The sequence below is a fragment of the Lepidochelys kempii genome, chromosome 3 (assembly GCF_965140265.1).
Source record: "Lepidochelys kempii isolate rLepKem1 chromosome 3, rLepKem1.hap2, whole genome shotgun sequence".
NCBI lineage: Eukaryota > Metazoa > Chordata > Testudines > Cheloniidae > Lepidochelys > Lepidochelys kempii.
In genome coordinates, this window is record NC_133258.1 from 210,505,262 (window position 1) to 210,525,921 (window position 20,660).

Here is a 20,660-nt window from a genome sequence, read left to right on the forward strand (position 1 = left end):
ACAGAAAAATCGAGGTGCAGAGGCTGCCATCACATGGCCTGTCCCCAGCGTTGGGAGTCACTGAGCTGCCTGCGTGCATTGTGACTGGAGCATGCGTTCACCAGTGCATCTCACAAACACACTCTTTAAAAAATGAAATAATAATTAAAAAAACCAAACCACTTCACTGCCCGGCTCAGACCAAGGATGGGAAATTTCAGCTGGAAAGGGATTTGATAAAGTTGCAAACAATGGAAAAGGGGCTGTTAGACTGAAAACTGGAATCCATTCGGCTACCTGGCCTGTTGCAATACAGCAAGAACCAAAAGCACGCAACCCTGATTCATGACACCCGGAGAGGCACTGGAAAGCTTGGAGAAGTTCGTGCACACACAAACACACACACGTATGCGCATGCTCACCCCTATCACAAACCTGGCCTGGTTAATGAATTTCCATCAAAATGTTACCAAATTGGTGGTTTCACAGGGTTTGGATGTGAAACCAGGTAAAATGATGTGGTTCTGGCTGGGATTTGCCTGGGAACCTGGGGTTGATGCTCAGAATGGTGGGGAATGGAAGTAGTCCAGGAGAAAAAAAACTTCAGAAAGTGAGACCCACTACCCCCAAGTCTGGCAGGGTTCTCAGTGTGCATCGTAATGAATTAATCTGAGGAAAGTGCTCTGGGAGTTTGGGATGAAAGGATTAAAAAAAGGAAATTCTAGTGAACCAGTCAACTGGGGAAGCAGCAAGTTAAGAAGTAATGGGGCTGGGGAGATGCACATTTGCACAAACCAAGAGCCCGCTCTTTGATTCTGAGGACAAGCAGAAGAGAAAAGGGAGTGAGGGCCCAATTCTTCGTTCAGCGCTCCGGCAAACCTCCCACTGACATCCAAGGGAGCTTTGCATGAGTCAGGAGATCAGGATCAGGCCTTTAACAGAAACTCCTACTGTGATCTCTGCATGGTGCATTTAATTGCAGTCTATCTGAAAGCCTAATCCCTAGGGTATGCCATTCTTCTCTCTCTTTAGTTAGATGTTATTGTAGCTATAGGAATAAGAAGTGTTAAATATGGGAGCTTTCTCAAAGACGGCTCCGAAGACAAGCTCTCAGGCCAAAGGGCAGGACTTGTTTCACAGGATTAAGTTGTACTACATTACAGAAGCTATGGCTTTCATGCACGAGTTTTGTATCCTCTTGTGAAGGATGAATTTTAAGCTTTAAAAAAAATTTCTTCCATGAGTGTTAGGCTTCATGGTTACCAGCAAGCCCCTTGGGAATCAGGCAGCAATTCCTGCCTGTGGATCTCAGGGCCGCCACCATGGACAGCAGATGCTGGTGTACTGTAAACCAGCCGCAGCTGGCCAAGCAAGTCCTCAGAAGGCACCAGCCTGTCGGAGAGCCACCCTTTTCAACGCCACTTCCTCTCTGCAGTGAAACAGCCCAAGGGGCATCAGTGTTTGGGTTTGGGTTTGAACTATTGCTCGGAGAAGGCGAGAGCTGACGGTCATCCATTTTTGAGCAGCTGTGTGTGTGAACACACAACCGCGGTTTCCCTTCAGCGCTCTCTGAGCGGCGCTGTAACTGCCGGCGAGGTCAGTCTGGCAGCGCAGACGTGCCCTTAGCATCCAGAACCCAAACCAGAGAGATACAACGGAGGCGGGTCCCAAACCCAGAGAGGCACATCTCACCCCACCTTACTCTAGGCCCTCGGCCGGCAGAGCCTTTGCGGCTAGGTGCTGGCAGGGGCCGCGATCTCGTGATCAGCTCCCCTGCCGCAAGGCGCTGCCCCTGCGGGCGCCACTCTGCCCGAGACCTGCAGTTTAGGGGTGGGGGCAACGCTGCCCTCTGGCTCCCAAACCAGGCCCCTGTTAAAAGTGGGGGGCATGGCCCCCTGGTTCTGGTGGCTCCCTACTTTTACGTGGCACCCTTGATGGCAGCACAGAGCTCTCCCCCGGCGTGAGGGGCGTACACCCACATAGGCAGCGGCAGGCGACAGCCGCAGGAGCGGTCTGCGGCCACAGGCCACGCAAAGGTTGTTTCTGAGAGGCAGCGTGTGTCTACGCTCGAGCTGGGAGATGGAAATTCCAGTCTGACAAGACGCAGCTGCACTGGGTCTCATCAGCCTTCCACAGGGCATGTGTAGGGGTGGTGGGAGCAGATGGCAGCCCTGAATATGTACCTAGGGTCTCGGGTGGGAGCAGGGTGGATACCAAAAAAAAAAGAAAAAAAAATCAATGATTTAAAAAAATGATTTTTATTTAAATTGGATTTTTTTGATAAAATGCTTTCTGAGGAAAAAGATACATTATAGCTCAAAGAGATCTCATCACGGACTAGGGATTATACATTCAAATTCTACAGTATGAGACAATATAGTCATGTCATGTTTAAGAAAAGTTTTGTAAATGAGTTCCAATAATTCATGGATGAGGGACCCAATGTTATGGGTTCCAGGGGCTTCCGTATAGATTATTTAGGTTCATCTTTCTATCTACCCAATGGGACTCAGTGCTCAGTCTAGAAGATACCCTTCGTGTCACCCTGTAGTTTTCGGTACCTTTCTTCCCATAAAGATGTTGAACTTCAGTATTTTGTGGCCACGGTTTCTCAGTGTTTCAGCTGAAACACTCCTGAAGGAAAGGCAGGAAATGACTCTGGTATCGGATTATTGTCATTAGCAGAATTTGATGATGATGATGGTTTATGAGCTATTTGTTACCATCTCACAGCATGTGTTCTCTTCACTACTGAATACAAAATACAGACAAGCCGTGTTCCAAGAAGCTTACACTTTGCATCTCAGTAAGGTAATTGTGGGTTCATGCGGTCATTTTACGGGTCACCACTGTCGCGGTTGTGCTAGATACAGAACACGGGGCTAGAGGAAGAGGAGATATTTATTTTTAAGCCCATAACTTCTCAGAAAATATTCTGCTTTGAGCTGCCTTTTTTTTTTTTGTTTTCTTGCCAAGGAAGCAGCAGATGTTATTAAGCTGCGTCTGTGTGAGATTTCAGGAAATAATCACAGTGATTTTATTCCTTGTTTTTCTAGATGCAAATGCAAAAACTGTTTTGGGTTTGGTTCATTAAACTGATTTATTCCAAGATTAGACTTTACTTCAAGAAGATCTATAAATGCCTTTTTGAATAGATGCCAGAAATAAACACTGGAATGCAGCAGAATATATGTTTCTTTTAGAAGCACACAGTATTTGCTTTTGAATGCGTCTTACAAACTTAGACTTTCAAAAGGTTAGCAAAATTTGCTACTGGCTTACACATACTCCTTTCTTCCCATTGCTTCCCATGCTTTCACCTCTGGGCATTGCAATGGACACAGATCAGAGGTTCCATTAAGGAACACATTCTTTTGCAGTATTATCTTGCTAGCTCATGTATTAGAAATGAGGTTTATTAAACGGAGGTAAGATAGTGTAATTAAGGGTGAAATTTTCAAGTGTTGGCCCTACAGAGCTTGAAAGCTCATCTCTCACCAACTAAAGGTGGTCCAGTAAAAGATATTCCCTCACCCACCTTCTCTCGCTAATATCTGGGACTGACAGGACTACAATTACAGTGATTAGAGTTTGGCAAATAATTTCTTATGATTAATTTGTTCAGTGAATTCAGTCACGTTTTCTGCTCACATAAAGCCCAGGAACAGATTGCAATTTCCTTAAAGGGATTCAAATAGCTTGTGATTTTTTTCCCTTAGTGTCGGAACTCATTGCAGAGCTCAGTGTCAATTTTCAGATATTCCACATTTGATAATAAAGCTGTGTTGATTAGTTGTGATTAGCCACATAAATCACATGGTGGTGCTTGTGTTCTCTGATTGGATGAGTGTAATTTCCCTAGGCCCTGATCCTGCTGCCACACTCGTGCATAAGTGTTCGCAGGATCAAAGCCACAGCGAGCACTTCCATGTTGCATCTGGGGAGTCTTCATGTCAGAAGTTTGCTTTTCAACCAACATTCAAGATTAAAATATCGTCATCCAAAATGTGCAGGAAGGAAAAATGCAAGAAGGTCACGTGGACCCAAAATCACTTTAAGACTGGTACAAGTATATGTGGAAAATGTTCTGCAATGTTTGCCCTTTCCAGGTGCTGTAGCTGGAAAGGATGCTGGGGAGGTTATAAATGAGAATAGATTTAGAAGAATTGAAAACAATGGCTTTGCTCTAACTGAGACTCAAAGGAGACCAGATGCAATGTATTCCTGAGACAGTACAGACTACCCTTCTCCATGCGCCATCCAGGCACAGAGTAAAGGAGCTCATCTTGGCTTGTCAGCGAAAGAACACTGCTGCCAACATCGTCCCCCTTACCAGCTCACACAGCAGCAGTACTGGGACAAGGTGGGGACGTTCCTTTTCCCTATGGTTTGGCCTTGCTGTATATCTTCTCACTGCTCTTGCTTAGGGGTGACCAGATGTCCTGATTTTATAGGGACAGTCCCGATTTCTGGGTCTCTCTCTTATATAGGCTCCTATTACCCCCCACTTGTCCTGATTTTTCACACTTGCGGTCTGGTCGCCCTACTTTTGCTGGACTTGCCCAGGCAAGGAGCAGGTATGGTATCTGGAAACATCCAGAACAGCGCAGCGGGCAAAATGCAGTGTCACGTGAATGCAGTTGTCATCTCTTATCATGAGAGAGACAAAGTCCTGAACTCAGATGGCAGCTGTGCTCCGAATATAGGGAGCAGCTTGAAGTGCTGACAACTGTGGTTTAAAGAACTGGGGTGATAAGCTTCTGTGTTAGTTTCATTCTCCCTTAGATGCAAAAATGTTTGCTTGACAGATTTCCTTGAATCACAGAGGAGGTTTCTGTCCTTGTGCTGGCGTATAAAGGCCTAGAACCATAGCATCTATTATGGCTGTGCCAAAGAATTCCTAGAAAGCTGTGCAAAAAGTAACACCAAAGGAGACAACATCAAATTGCTATCAAATAAAAGCTAAACTGCCCATTAAATGGAAATATCTTTAAAAGCATGACCTTTGCAGGACCTACTTTTACAACCTGCTTAAAGTTATAATGGAAGCCACAAGAAAGGAATAAGTGGATAAAAACAACAAAAAGGGAAACGTAATGGAATACGACATGTAATAAGGATTGGTTCAAGACTTGTTTTAAACCCATGGTAAAGTAGGTCAGAACAGTTGTGACCTTTTGTACACTGGAAATTTGGACTGTATTAGGGCATAATGAAAATGTAACTGTCTAGACAATGGACTGCAAGGTAGACGTGTACTGGTGAATGGACTAGCCGCAAAAAGCGTAATATAGGACAAACAAGGGAGAAGGAGTCTATATAAATCCTTAGCATCAGAGCCGACCTCTAGCCAGTGTGAGCAGGCAGGCCTGTTACCCCAGATTGGTATGTATCACCATTCTGCTTGTGCTGTTCTTTAGACTTTAATTAATAAACCAAACCTAAGATAGATGATTTATGGCCCACGCTACAAATAGCGTAAGGAACCCATTATTTACACTTGATGTCCTAGCTTTGGACACAGTGCAATTTAAAAAAAAAAAAAAAAGGCATTGTGTGTGGTCCAGTCCATGAAGTGTTTGTCTAAGGCAGACCGAGGGAAATGTTTACTGTGTCAGAGGAGGGATATAGTATTTTAGGTGGCAGCAGAACATGCCTGTGGTAACGGTGCATTCCTGTAGTCGGATTTCCATGTGGGGGAAGGAAGCATTTATTGTCTTGTCTCATTTCAATAGCAACCTATAAAGAAGGGACAGCTGAATTCTCTGGATGGGAATGGGGGTGGGGAGAAAAAGGTGAGAACGTTGAAGAAATGCCTTTCCTTTCCAGCTGTATCTGCAGTCAGCTTTGGTCCAAAGTGGGTGTCGCTTGGCAGAAGCGGACCTGGTGCCCCTCTTATCTGGTTAAAACATAGGAAACAAAGCGTAGGAATAGTCAGTTTTCAGAACTGAGAGAGGTAAATAGTGGTGGCCCCCCAGGGGTCTGTACTGGGACCAGTCCTATTCAACGTATTCATAAACAATCTGGAAAAGGGGTAAACAGTAAGATGGCAAAATCTGCAGATGATACAAAACTACTCAAGACAGTTAAGTGCAAAGCAGACTGTGAAGAGCCACAAAAGGATCTCTCAAATCTGTGTGACTGGGCAACAAAATGGCAGATGAAATACAACGTTAATAAATGCAAAGTAATGCACATGGGAAAACATAATCCCAACTATACATATAAAATATGAGATCTAAATGATCTATTAGATCAAGAAAGAGATCTTGGAGTCACTGTGGATAGTTCTCTGCAACATCCATTCAACGTGCAGTGGCAGTCAAAAAGGCAAACAATGTTGGAAATCATTAAGAAAGGGATAGGTAATAAGACAGAAAATATCATATTGCCTCTGTATAAATCCATGGTACGCCCACATCTTGAATACTGCGTGCAGATGTGGTCACCCCATCTCAAAAAGATATATTGGAATTGGAAAAGGTTCAGAAAAGGGCAACAAAAATTATTAGGGGTATGGAATGGCTGCCGTATGAAGAGAGCTTAATAAGACGGGGACTTTTCAGCTTGGAAAAAGAGACGACAAAGGGGGGATATGATAGAGGTCTACAAAATCATGACTGGTGTGGAGAAAGTAAATAAGGAAGTGTTATTTACTCCTTCTCCTAACACAAGAACTAGGGAGCTGTCATCAAATGAAATTAATAGGCAGCAGGTTTAAAACAAACAAAAGGAAGTATTTCTTCACATAACGCACAGTCAACCGTGGAACTCTGCCAGAAGATGCTGTGAAGGCCAAGACTATAACAGGGTTCAAAAAAAAGTACTAGGTAAGTTCATGGAGGACTGGTCCCCCAATGGCTATTAGCCAGCATGGGCAGGGAGGGTGTCCCTAGCCTCTGATTGCCAGAAGCTGGGAATGGGCGACAGGGGATGGATCACTAGATGATTACCTGTTCTGTTCATTCTTTCTGGGGCACCTGGCATTGGCCACTGTCGGAAGACAGGATACTGGACTAGATGGACCTTTGGTCTGACCCAGTATGGCTGTTCTTATTCAGACTGCACCCTTCTAGCTTGTCCTTATTAGAAAGTTAGATTATGTTCAGAATATGACCTTGAGAATGGTGTTGACCAACTGTGACAATCTGGGAACATGTCTGGACAGCTTATGAATTCTGGTTGGTATTGGGAAGTTGTATCATGAAAAACAGCTGTCTCATGGATACCTATATGTATGTGGATCCTCCATTGCTGACTGGGTCTGTCTGCTGATCACCTAGGCAAAGTAGGCATGCCTGTGCAAACAGAGTCTGCTCCTAAAGTCTGTTCCCCCAGTTTATCATCAGAGGAGAGCTCATTCAGATTCTGGGTTACAGGAGTAAGCCCTGCTGGAGCCATTGGGTTAGCTGACCCAGTGTCCTCACTGCGATCCATGGGGGGTGTTTGACACTGCAATCGCTAACTCAAGGTTGCACAATGTAAGTTCCTAGTGGAGACCCGGCCCAGGTAGCTCTTACCTCTGAGTAGCCAGTCGAGGTCAGCCCCAGGTATGTACGATCAGCACTAATTTCCCCCCCCCATAACTAGCTACACTGAGCCTCATCTCCCCTGGGGCCATACATCCAGAGAGCTCACTCACTGTGAAACACACACCTCTTTCTGCAGTGAAGATTTAGCCATAATGTGGAACATGACCTGCCCCGGACTGCCAAGACATGCTTAACTCTGTCAGTTAACAGCACTCCTCAAAGTTGTGCTCTGACAGAACCCAGATCTCTCGTGAAGAGGAGCCCACACTAGCTGGCGTAGTTCCATCTTTGCACTGCTTAGGGAGGATGAATTACATCCCACGTCCCCTCTGAACGAGGGCCCGGGCCACCATTTACCTCCTGACTCAGCCTTCCTCATGGCCAGCAATCAGTCCCTCTCTCGCTAGAGCTGTAAACCCTGTGTTCTCTAGCTAACGGTCTACCCAACCAATTCTAGTGGTCTTAAATCAAAAGGGTACTCAGCCTATGGCTGAAAATAAAGAGAAGAATCACAGAATAAATGACAGCTGGAAATAAAAAGTGGGGGTTTCAAAAGCATCTAAGTGACTTAGGAGCACAAGTCCCATTGAAAGGCAGTATGCTCCTAAGCCACCTGGCAGTGTGAAAATCCCACACAAATGCCTCTATGTTCTGAGACAGAAGTCTCACTGGACAGGCCCCAGGCTTGCAGCGCTGAGTAGTACCTGGGACGTCGCTGAACCCAGTGTCTCGGGCCCTCAAGGCTGTTAGTGTCACAGGGTCACTCGGGGAATTGTGTGGCAAGTCTCAGTGGGTGACGTGGCTCAATGCGCGTCTTCTCTTTTCTTATAGGGCCTGCTCCTGCTGCCAAAGCAACAATCTACTTCAGGGCTGGAGAACCAGGCCCATACCCTCTGTGTCCTGGCAAGTCTCATTGTTAAGTCTGCCTTAGCATATTGGATGTTGTCTTGGAAACACGAATACAGTTCTGTTCCAGACCTACAGCCGACATGGTGCAGTGCAGCAGATCCATACCGTTGGTGAGTGGGGCTCAGGTGATCTGGGTTCCAGCCTGGCTTTGCCATTGACCCGCTGTGTGATTTGGGATAAGCTGTTTTTCCCCCTCACAGCCTCTCCCCTTCTGGTCTATTTAGATTGTCAGCTCTTCAGACTGTCTCTCACCATGTGTTTGCAGAGTGCCTAGAACAACAGAGCCCTGGTCTAATATTGACAATAATGCGACTGGATGCATTGTTAATTTTACTCAGATTTGTCATATATTCATGCAGTGCTTAGCACAAAGACACCATGGTCTCCAGGTGCTACCACGATAAAAATAAATAATGTACTAAATTTCCTTCTTCTAAGTTGCATTTCAAAGATCTTTCACCCATCTCAGCAGAAATCTTTGAACCAGGACCAGGTGTAAATCCTTGAAGTTGGATCCCACAAAACAGAAGCGCAAAACAAAAAAGGAAGAGGAATTCTAGTGTGTGTCTTATGGTCAAGGCGTTCTGTAGAGTTGTTCTGAGCACGCTCATGAGTCCTTCACTCTGGGGATTTTGTTTGTTTCCTGGATGAATACAGATTTGAAAAATAAAGAAATATAAAAAAATATCAAACTACATAGCAATTACATATAACCGAAACTGCTGCTCAAGCAGAAACACTTCATATCACTTCAGACAGCAAAGTATCAACCATCCCAATGGCAAGAAACCTGCAGACAATACGTACCACTAGGCTTTGCACACACCTGCCTTCGTTGATTGCCCATGTGACTGACAAAAAAAATAATCATTTGCTTAATGGAGAAGGTGATCTTCTGTTGGAGCTGAACGAGGCATGGGACAGCCTCTTAATAGAGGTAATCGCTTAATAAGGGTGACCTCTCGTCTCGAAAGCTGCTACTGTGTCTCGTTCTAACAATTACATGATGTTGTACTGAGTAATTGCGACTGTCTAAAACATTCAACACTGCAGCTTGTCATGTTTCAATATGTTCAATATGGCTACAAACAGTTTAATAAAGGCATTATAATTAGTCTTCATGCACAAAATGTATCTGAAGTATGGCTTAGTTGACACCAGCAGTTGTGTCCGTCTCTGGTTTCACTTGCTGGAGAAGTTCAATGGCCAGAGAAGACAGTCTGTGGCTTCACTTTTTGGAGTACATTGTGCACTGCAATTCTGGGCCCTCGAAATTCCAACTGCCCTGCAGGGTGAGTTCTACTGAAGAACACAGAGTTCCTTTAAAAGACCATCAATTCTTCCAGGACTAATAGGTACTTTACAGAGTGGCATCTACAGCAGATGGCACCTAGCACTTAAATCTCCTCCAGCATGTGGCTTTGTAGGAAAAGTCATAGAATCATTGAAGTGTTGGACTTGAAGGGACCTTGGCTCAAGAGGTCATCCAGCCCTGTCCCCTGCACTCAAGGCAAATGTCGAAAGAACGACAATAGCCATAGGAAAGGAGACTAGAGTCTATTTCCTCTTCCTTCTCCTTCCCACTTCATACCACCCACCCCTTCTACCTCATACTGCACACTCAAGTAATGCTAATAAAAGGTGAATGTTATCCCAGCAGGGGGAAACCAGCTATGACTGTTTCGTTTACGGGAAAATCAGGAGAGTTTCAGTTATGAAAACATTGAGGAAGATTGCAAGAAAAGCCAGATTTAGGTATTTTATGAAGCCAGAAAATTATTTTTTAATTCTCCAGGGATTTCTAAGGTCCTCATCACTACAGCATATGCTGGCATAAGACAGAAGAGAAGTCACTAGTTTTGCACAGTTCAACAGTTTTCTGACAGCCCCACATGGTCTTTGCTCTTCTCATTGTACTGCTCTCTTCTCACCCTGCAGTCATTTCTCATTTCCATTATTTAATACTCCCTTTTTGCTCACAATACATCACCTCAACCCAGCTCCTGCATGAAAGAGAAACGATCTTCCTCATAGATCTCTGATGTGCTAAAGAGCAGCTGCAAATGCGCGTTCCCACCAGACCGGTCCCTCCTGGTCTGTAGAGTCTTATCACCATGGAATGGAACGAAACACTTTGTGTGAGAGAACTGGCAACTTGCCTCATCAGATATCCCGTAGCTCCACTCTCTGGCTACAAACGTTTAAGGCAGATATAGCCGATTACAGTAGAAAAGGGAGCCCCACGGGGTTGGGGCTTTTCATGGCTTTGTAATTCGAGTTTTGATTTGTGGAGTTTCACAATCACAACACACCAGTGAAACATAAGGGCATTATTCTGCTGTGATTTGGGAGTGCAGGGAAACTCCCATTTGGCATCACACAGTGGCTTATCATTCCTGTTAAAGTTCATTTGCTAGATTGGCTAGTGTCATTTCAGTTAGCTTCGTCCTTCAATAGAACAGCAAAGGAAAAGTGCACCCATTTTGCTCTGCATCACAATGAAAGGGTTCAAACATTAGGAGACCGTCTCGTCTGACCTCCTGCCTCTCACAGACCATTAGATGTCACCCAGCTATTTCCACATTCAACCCACAGACTGTGACTAGACTAGAGCATTTCAAGTCCTTGGGAGACTCACCTGCCACAGGCAGAGAACAGGAGAGACTGCGGGGTCCCCCATCCCCCCGTGATGGCGGGAAATGGAGTAGGCGAGAGAAATCGCAGGTTATCCTAGAAGATGATCCATGCCCCTTGCTGCAGAGGAAGATGCAAAATCTTCAAGGTGTTGGCCAATCTGGCCTGGGAAGATTCCCTCCTGACCTCACATCTGGTGGTTGGCATGACCCTCATCACCTGAGCAGGACACACCAGCCAGGCATTGAGAAAGAGGATTCTCCGCGCACCCTTTCAGCACAGCAAATCCAGACTTAACCAGAAGAAGCCTGCAGATGATAAACCCCTGGTACAGACCGGAGAGGAGAATATTGCCCTAAGGGGAAGGGAAAGATGGGGAGGTGCTCTCTACTGACTAAATAGCACACGGTATAGGTTACCCCAGCCTCACCCCCACTGATATCTAGGTTAGTCACCTGAGTTTTGCAACAGTGGCATTATTAAAAACAGGATTTTTGCATCTAAAGCCCATTGAATGAGAACAGTGACAGCATCCTAACCCCAAAAGGCTCGTGGTCCAAAGGAAGAAGTCTGTAAAGTGACCCCCTTCACTTCATACATATGTTCGGTGGCTACTGCCAGTTTGACATACGAACATCTGCTGCAGGGCACTGCATGCTGTAGCATGTCAGCAAAACAAACCTCGCATAGATGAGTCCCCAGGATGTAGTCCAGCTCCCTCCTGCGTGAGCGCTGCTATGAAATTCCTACTGTCACGATCCATGGATCAGCCTGAGCCAAGAAGAAAGCGTTTGGTTTTTTCACTTGAAAGCTTTCTTTCTTGGATCACCACAATTTGATGTACGTTGTTTGAGAGCATCTGAGGGTTGTTTTACTCCTTCAAGTTACCTCTATTCTGCAGGGGGTTCAGTATGCTGTGGGGTTATTACCTTACGTTATTGCACAGTCCCTTTAGAAGCAAGGACTGTCTTTTTCTTGTGTTTGCACACCACCTAGCGCAATAGGTCCTGGCCCGGGCTCCGAGGTGTTGCTGTAATATTATTAGTCTGTTCAGTGGGAGGAGCTAAGTCTGCATCTCAAACCAGCCCGGTTTCTCTTCGCCTATAAAAACCAGTCTCAGGATCTGTGGGCCTGCCTGAGCCAAGAGAGGAAACGGAGAAGACAGACTAAGCTATTTGTTCACGAGCAGAAGTGCTTCTTCCCCTCTGAGCCGCTGGACGGCCTGGCTGAACAGAACACATACAGCACCTCTTTAAGACGACTTCACAGAGACTGAAGAACCGTTGCCTTCTGCAGTCAGAGATGTTCTGTAGCAGAACGCGGCTGTGACTGATGCTCCGGATTATACTTCATTAGGATTCAGGGCAGAACAGATGCGGTGGTTCAGAGGCAAAATCTGACACGAGACGTAAAGTGGAAAAACCCACAACTCTGAAGTGCTGCGGGTGGATTTTCCCCTGCCTGCTCCAGCACCACGTTTTCAATTAGGATCTGGACCGGAGGCAAGAAGGAACACAAGCAAAACCAGAGACAAGGCCCCGGTAAGCTCGGTCGTAGCTGAATGCTTTGGGCAGTTACATGATGCATGGCGTTATGGAAGCTAGTTACACTTTATGGAGCGGACGAATCAGCAGGATTTTTGATAAGGGAGGAAACAGTTTCTTCTGTTTGTTTGTGGAGCTACGTGCTTTGCACCGCAGAGCTCCCCTGCTTCTGTGGGGGAAAGAGCACAGACCTTTACTGCTCCCGGTCATTTCCAACGCCCCTGTCTTTGCCCCCTGTAAAGGGACTCCTCTCCTCACTACACCATTTGGGCAGCCAGAAAACACCAGGCTTATCTTAGCTCCCTCTCCCACCCCTCGCCTTGTTTAGACGGTGAGCTCGTGAGGCAGGGACCACGTGTTGTGTGTTTGTACAACATGGAGCACAGCCTGGTCCTGCTCCATGGCAAAGGCTCCTAGCACTTCCTGAAAACAGATAAGTACATAATCATTAGTCTCATTTCCCCTCTGCCAGATATTTTTGCAAGTGCCAAGCCAATGGCTAGGGTTGAAAGTTTGCCACTGGTTTATTTTTCCCCACAGGCCCACCTAGGATTGCTAAGTCAAGTTCTGTCCACGCAACATTAGTTCCTTCATTGTATGAACCAGACTCTGCTCAGCTCTGTGGGGTGTGCCAATGGGCACAAGAAGCTGTGCTGAGAGCAAATGCGTTGTGCTTGTTCAAAGAGGGGTTCAGCAAATATGCTCCTCTGAGCACTAGAGCAGTCTAGGCTTCTTTCGCCAAGAGATCCTGCTGCTCCCTCTGGTTCAGTGACATGGACGGTAGCAATGCCTGGTGTAGACGGGGCTCCAGGAGGATACCAGCGGTTTACAATTCAGGAAAGACTTCTTTAGGAATAGCATCAAAGCACAGCGCTTAATTTGAAGCGTGTGTTAAATCTCATAGAAAGCGATGGAATGTAAGCACAGGCATAAATGTTTTTCTGAATTAGGGCCCGATTGTATTTAATTTCTTTTAACTATATTTGTAACTCAAATTAAATGTTGGCGGAAAAGGTTACAGGATACAGATTTCCATGCATTACGTCAAACTGATGATGTTGAAAGAACTGTCTCCATGTTAAAGTGGTGTTGACCTTTTTGCCTCATCCCTTGACTGTTGCAGGACCTGGGGTATAAATCCTTTTTAATTAAAGGGGTGGAGGCCAACGTGCTTGTGTGAAAGGCCGTAAGTGCAGTTCTTCAGTAACCCATCTCCTCGCTTTGTATGAGGGAAAGGTACAGGAGAGAGAATGACCACATTCAAAGAGTCCAAGGCCAAAAGGGACCATTGTGACCCTCTAGTCTGACCTCCCAGATTCCCCACACTGAGTGACATTGCGTTTGGGTGCACTGGGTCTTGCACAATGTATATTATATAAACATTAACATTCATATTTTACTGGGATTTAAGAGTCTGAATGCAATGACCCAAAATGATAAAGTTGAAATGAAAAGTTTGACATCATCAAATAAAACGAGAAGGCCAAACAGGTCTATTTAGACCTTCTCCCATCAAAGACTCTCTCAGAATTGAAGCACTGATGAACAGTTTTGATTTTGGTGAAACTGCATGCAAGTCTGGGCCCTGAAAAACTTAGCAGCTCCATAAACAAAAGGTGGGAGGTGAAGTGAACTGAGTTGCCCAACACCATGGACTAGGTCAGCCAAGACCCAAACCTTGTCCTAGAGCAGGGCCCTACGCACTGGGCCAAGACTGTCCTCTGAACGCATGGCTGTTATGACAGGCAGAGTCCCCTCAGGTTTTCCTCGCAGGTGGTGGGAGACCCTGGCCATGCCCAGTTATACACACAGCTCCCAATTCCTGATTTCTTGCAAGGAGGCGCTGCCCTTTGCGGGCTTCTTAAGTCTCTTCTGCTAGGAGACCAAAAGGAAAAAGTTAAATGTCTCAGTGCCACAGATCCACAGGATGAATGCTGTGCCCCCAGCTTTGGAACAGTCTCTAGAAGGAACCTCTTCCATGTGCCAGCCCTCCAAGGGTCTCACCCTTCCTCCAGGGTAGATAAGGCTACCTCACTGCCTCCTGGGCAACATTCATACCTATGTCTCTCAACCTGCCCAGGGAACAAACACACTCCCCCCTCCCCGCAAAATATAGGGGAAACTGAGGCACACTTGGGGTCAAAATTACCACCAAAATTTTCCACTTTGTCAGACCCAGCACACTTCTTCCTGGAGCCCCTCAAAGGGGAAAAAGGACAGCTGTACCTTCTTACTTCAGGGGGTGTCTGCACAGTGGTTTTCTGGGCTGCGGAATTTGGCTTACTCTGTCAGGCTTACCCTGGGAGTTTGCTGCACTCCCTGCAGGGTCAGAGAGGAGATCTCCTGGATGGGAGTCCCCCTCTAGCCTCAGGACTTGCTCCAGCAGTTTCTTGCTCTGGGCCATCTCTTCCCTACTGCTGACTGGAGTTCCCTCCTTTTAAAAGGCCTCCTCCCTACCTTAGATCATTGACAGGGCTGGAGCCGCAGGGCCAGAGCCGCACACAGGGCTCTCTGGCACCATCCTCATCAGTGAGGGGTCTATCCTGCCCTCACACTGCCCTTCAGAACCCTTACTGAGTGAAAACTCACACCACCACTCCCAGTTCCACCCCCATCCCACATGGGGAAGAGAGCACAGGCAGGCTGCAGAAGGGCCCCGCAGCAGTTGGTGACAGCGAAGGGGATAGAACCAAGCTGGGTGAGGTGGCAGATTCATCCCCAGACATGGCTTCAGGGCTTTCTGCTTAGTTAGTTCAACTGTAAAAAAAATCACACTGATAATGCTTATGTAACACTGACAGACCCTGGTCGTCGGTGGGCAGGATCAAACCTGGGACCTCTGGAGCTTAGTGCAGGAGCCTCTAGAGCACGAGATAAAAGCCACCTGGCCGTTAGCTGTGGCCGCAGAGCAGACTCATTTTTACCTCTCTAAGTGGTCTTGGTGCCACTAGATAGGACAGAACCCCACCCTCAGGAGGTGTGTGGGTTACACCTACCTCTGTAAAGTGCGGAGAGAGTCACCGAGGATAAAGCAGTATACAAGACAGAGCATTATTGTGGTTAGCCCTTGGTTGTGGTAGGATAACCAAGGTACAGAGAAGTTCAGTAGTTCAACTAGGTGGCAGGGCAGCCTGCTGGCTTAATCACAGCCACCAACTAACCAGAGGTGGAGAAAGGCCTGCAAAGATCTACCCAGGCTGGGTAGAAATAGAGTTTACTCCACCTTTAAGGCCCCTTTGCACTGCCAGAGCGGAGTCAAATGGCCTGAATGTAAATCAGAATCAGGCTCATAGATTTTTGACAGGGACATTAAGCTAGAGGGCAGTTTTCAACAATATAGTTGTTGTGGGTGTTACCATGGTGTCTACGACCCTCGTCATGGACCAGGCCCCTTTGGGGTATGGTCTCCTCAGAGATCAGGGCTGTCCCATAGCACCCTCTCCAGACTGGGCCCAGGCTTGTTCTTGCTGAGCCAGCAGCTTCCCTGGGGTAATGCTGCCTAGCATCTTCTCAGAGCCCAAGCAAAGTAGCTTCCAGCAGGGTTAGCTGTTCTGGTTAATTTCTGTTAGTTCAAGTCTCCTCAACAAACAAGATCAAAACTTTCTCAAGTCTGTCCCTTGCCCCCCATTAAGTTCATCAACCCAAAGTTCCTGGTTCTTACCTCAGAGCTTTGTGATAATAGGACTTCCCACAGTCTACCTTCTGTCCAGTTTTGTCTCTGGGAGCTGTTCCTCCCAGCCATGGCTCCAGCCTCTGGTAGGTATTACAGCTCCTCCTCTCCACTTCCTGCTCCTCTGTTGATTAGGATCAGCCAGTTAAGCTGCAGGTATTTCCCCAGGTGCAGTGGGCAGTGTTAATCAGCCAGCCACAGGCCTCTGAGCCCAGAGGAAGGGCAGCCTTTATACCTTCACAGCCCTGTACAAACACAGAACAAAAAGACAGCCCTGCCCAAAGCGCTGACAAGCTAAATACAAACTAGGGCAACAGATGGATGCAGGCCATCAGGGGAGCACAAGGACACAGTTAGAGTCAGCATGCTAGACACCCCTCAGATAACAACAGATAATGCACCTGGTTCTTCTCTGCCTCACATTTACTCCTGTGCTGAGTGCAGAATGTGTGTCTCTAGAACAGCCAAATAACAGAATATCCCAAGATAACACAAACTCCCCATGTGCTGGAGTTTGGAGCACGCTGAGGTGAACCATGCAGCTCTTTCTTCTTGAGGTGAATGTGTTTATAATTCCTCATGGGCCATTCTCAGATTTGTCCTTTTAATTTACAGTCCCTGCTTTCACAGTCAGCACTTGACTTCTCAAAATGAATCCATGAATATTGCTGTCAGTTAGAAACCTTTACTAGTTTTTGGCCTACAGGTTTTTGGACAGAGCTACATCTGCTCTGCCCACCTCATTAAAAAGATTTAGACATTAGATGTGAAGTGACATATCACGATTTGAGCTTGGTTGCACCATCAGTAACAGAAACACATTCACACACGGCATGGTTTCTGCAAGCACTTCCTTTGTTCAAAAGGGCTTTCTGACAAACTTTGGTTGCTATGCTACACGTATCCGTTTCTTGATTAGAGTTGCCAATGTACATTGTTGCTTATGATTAGTTTGATCTCCAGTTTAACCCAGTGAGGAAAAAATAAGTAAGCAGTTATGATTTATTAAATTTCCTGTGGGAGATGGAAATTTTTTATTACCCTCTGGCATTTGATATTAAAGATATATAAAGTTCTCCTGCAAAGAATAAAATAAAAAATGGACAAAGGAGGGTTAATTATAATCTCAAGAAATGAGTTTGTACTTCTGCCAAGCTAACGCTGTTTCCTGTGGGATATACTCAGAACAGGTGATGGAGGAGAGAGACAAGGCTCTTGTTATGAAGAATGTAGGGAAAGTATCTGTGAGTGTGACAGGCGGTTCCAGTGTCCCACAGTGCTGACGGTGCAGTTCATCCATGTGACATTTCGGCAGGCTGCGCCGCTGCCGACGCACGGCTTTGATTTAATAGGGCACAAGCTGTTCAGCCAGCATGTTTGGTCTTCACACGCCGGTCCGCCTCCTAAGCCTGTCCAAACGCGCCAATCCATTGGCGACGTTGCCTGATTTTCCTCCAGGGGGCCTCTCATTGCAAATCAAGCCCACGCGGCTAGCCCGTGATGTGCACAAACGTTTACTAGCCAGCCACAGATCACGCAGCTCCTCTGGCTGCAGCCTTGACCCAAAACTGCTGCTTTCCAGCAATATCCTGGGACCAACAGGGCTACAACAATGGTGCCTTTAACCAAGTGAGACAGCTTCCCTTCTGACGGGAGTCCGGGAAGCTAAGAATGTGTTAAACAACAATTCTCACTATTGACTGCCTAAAGTCGTCCCGTATCGGCACCTCCGTTTTGCCCCCTTCAGGGCCCGATCCTATGGCTGGATGTTCAGAGCTACTCCCTGCATCTCCCCACGAGGCTCGTGCGTATCAAGCACGTCAGCTCAGCAAAGTGTGTGCCTGTTCTCTAGGTCATGCAACAAGCCACGGGCCTTGTACACGTCCTGTAGCCCCTGTCTGCACCGTGGCCAGCGGGACCGGGGGTGTGGGGAGCAGAGCAGGAAGCATGGCAGCTCCGGTGGAGTTATTTCGTGCACTCTGTGTCCGAAGAGGCTGTTTTGCAGACAGTTAGGAGCTCACAGCTGGAGTAGCTGTCTGGTCGCCTGTCCACAGCTGGGGGAGGAGGCCAGGCTCCCCTGGTGGTGGCCCTGGAGGCCTCCTGCATCTTCAGTCATAATGTGACTCCCTGCCTGGGTGGGCATCTCCCTCTGAGCTGGTGTGCACAGGATCTGCAGCCCCAGCAGCTCTGACACCCCAGCAGTTTGCTGCACTGCTGGGAGTTCCCTTTCCCACACCTAGTGACAGCAACCAGAGGAAAAGAAAGACACCCCACCTCCAGCCTGGCTCTCGCTCTGGATCACCAGCTCCCCTTCAAGGGTCTGTGTGAACCTGGGAACTCCTCTCCCCTCTCCCGGGCTCAACAGCAACACCCCCCTGCTGACGCCTCCCAGCCAATGGGGGAGCTCCCACCTCGGGTCCTAGGCAAGGGTGCAAATGGTCCAACCCCAACCTCTGCCCATTGCACTTTCCCCAAGGCTACTCCCCACCTTAGGTGACACCGAAAACCCTTTGCTGTGAAGCCAAGGCCCTGGCTTCCCTCTCGGGCCTGGGCCTTGCTTGGCTCTCTAGACAAATCTGATCCCATCCCAAAGCAATACCAACCGCATCCCATGCAGCCCCCTTAAGGGACTCAGCGAGCCCATTGGCCGTCTCTGTAGGCTCTTTTCCGGGCGCTCGGACTGGAGAGACCTAGTGCCTCATCTCCAGTTGCCAACCCCCCCCCCCCCAAGTCTCTCCTGCTCAACAAGGCCCACTGATTAGGCTGGCTAACCTAGTGAGGAGGGCTTTAAACTAGGTTCACCGGGGGAAGGAGACCAAAGCCCTGAGGTAAGTGGGAAAGCGGGATACCGGGAGGAAGCACAGGCAGGAATGTCTGTGAGGGGAGGGCTCCTGCCTCATACTGGGAATGAGGGGCGATCAACAGGTTATCTCAAGTGCTTATATACAAATGCACAAAGCCTTGGAAACAAGCAGGGAGAACTGGAGGTCCTGGTGATGTCAAGGAACTATGACGTGATCGGAATAACAGAGACTTGGTGGGATAACTCACACGACTGGAGTACTGTCATGGATGGTTATAAACTGTTCAGGAAGGACAGGCAGGGCAGAAAAGGTGGGGGAGTAGCACTGTATGTAAGGGAGCAGTATGACTGCTCAGAGCTCCGGTACGAAACTGCAGAAAAACCTGAGTGTCTCTGGATTAAGTTTAGAAGTGTGTGCAACAAGAGTGATGTAGTGGTGGGAGTCTGCTATAGACCACCGGACCAGGGGGATGAGGTGGATGAGGCTTTCTTCCGGCAGCTCACGGAAGCTACTAGATTGCACGCCCTGGTTCTCATGGGTGACTTTAATTTTCCTGATATCTGCTGGGGGAGCAATACAGCGGTGCATAGACAATCCAGGAAGTTTTTGGAAAGCGTAGGGGACAATTTCCTGGCGCAAGTGCTAGAGGAGCCAACTAGGGGGGGCGCTTTTCTTGACCTGCTGCTCGCAAACCGGGTAGAATTAGTGGGGGAAGCAAAAGTGGATGGGAATCTGGGAGGCAGTGACCATGAGTTGGTTGAGTTCAGGATCCTGACGCAGGGAAGAAAGGTAAGCAGCAGGATACGGACCCTGGACTTCAAGAAAGCAGACTTCGACTCCCTCAGGGAACGGATGGCCAGGATCCCCTGGGGGACTAACTTGAAGGGGAAAGGAGTCCAGGAGAGCTGGCTGTATTTCAAGGAATCCCTGTTGAGGTTACAGGGACAAACCATCCCGATGAGTCGAAAGAATAGTAAATATGGCAGGCGACCAGCTTGGCTTAATGGTGAAATCCTAGCGGATCTTAAACATAAAAAAGAAGCTTACAAGAAGTGGAAGGTTGGACATATGACCAGGGAAGAGTATAAAAATATTGCTCGGGCATGTAGGAATGTTATCAGGAGGGCCAAATCGCACCTGGAGCTGCAGCTAGCCAGAGATGTCAAGAGTAACAAGAAGGGTTTCTTCAGGTATGTTGGCAACAAGAAGAAAGCCAAGGAATGTGTGGGCCCCTTACTGAATGAGGGAGGCAACCTAGTGACAGAGGATGTGGAAAAAGCTAATGTACTCAATGCTTTTTTTGCCTCTGTTTTCACTAACAAGGTCAGCTCCCAGACTGCTGCGCTGGGCATCACAAAATGCGGAAGAGATGGCCAGCCCTCTGTGGAGATAGAGGCGGTTAGGGACTATTTAGAAAAGCTGGACGTGCACAAGTCCATGGGGCCGGACGAGTTGCATCCGAGAGTGCTGAAGGAATTGGCGGCTGTGATTGCAGAGCCACTGGCCATTATCTTTGAAAACTCGTGGCGAACCGGGGAAGTCCCGGATGACTGGAAAAAGGCTAATGTAGTGCCAATCTTTAAAAAAG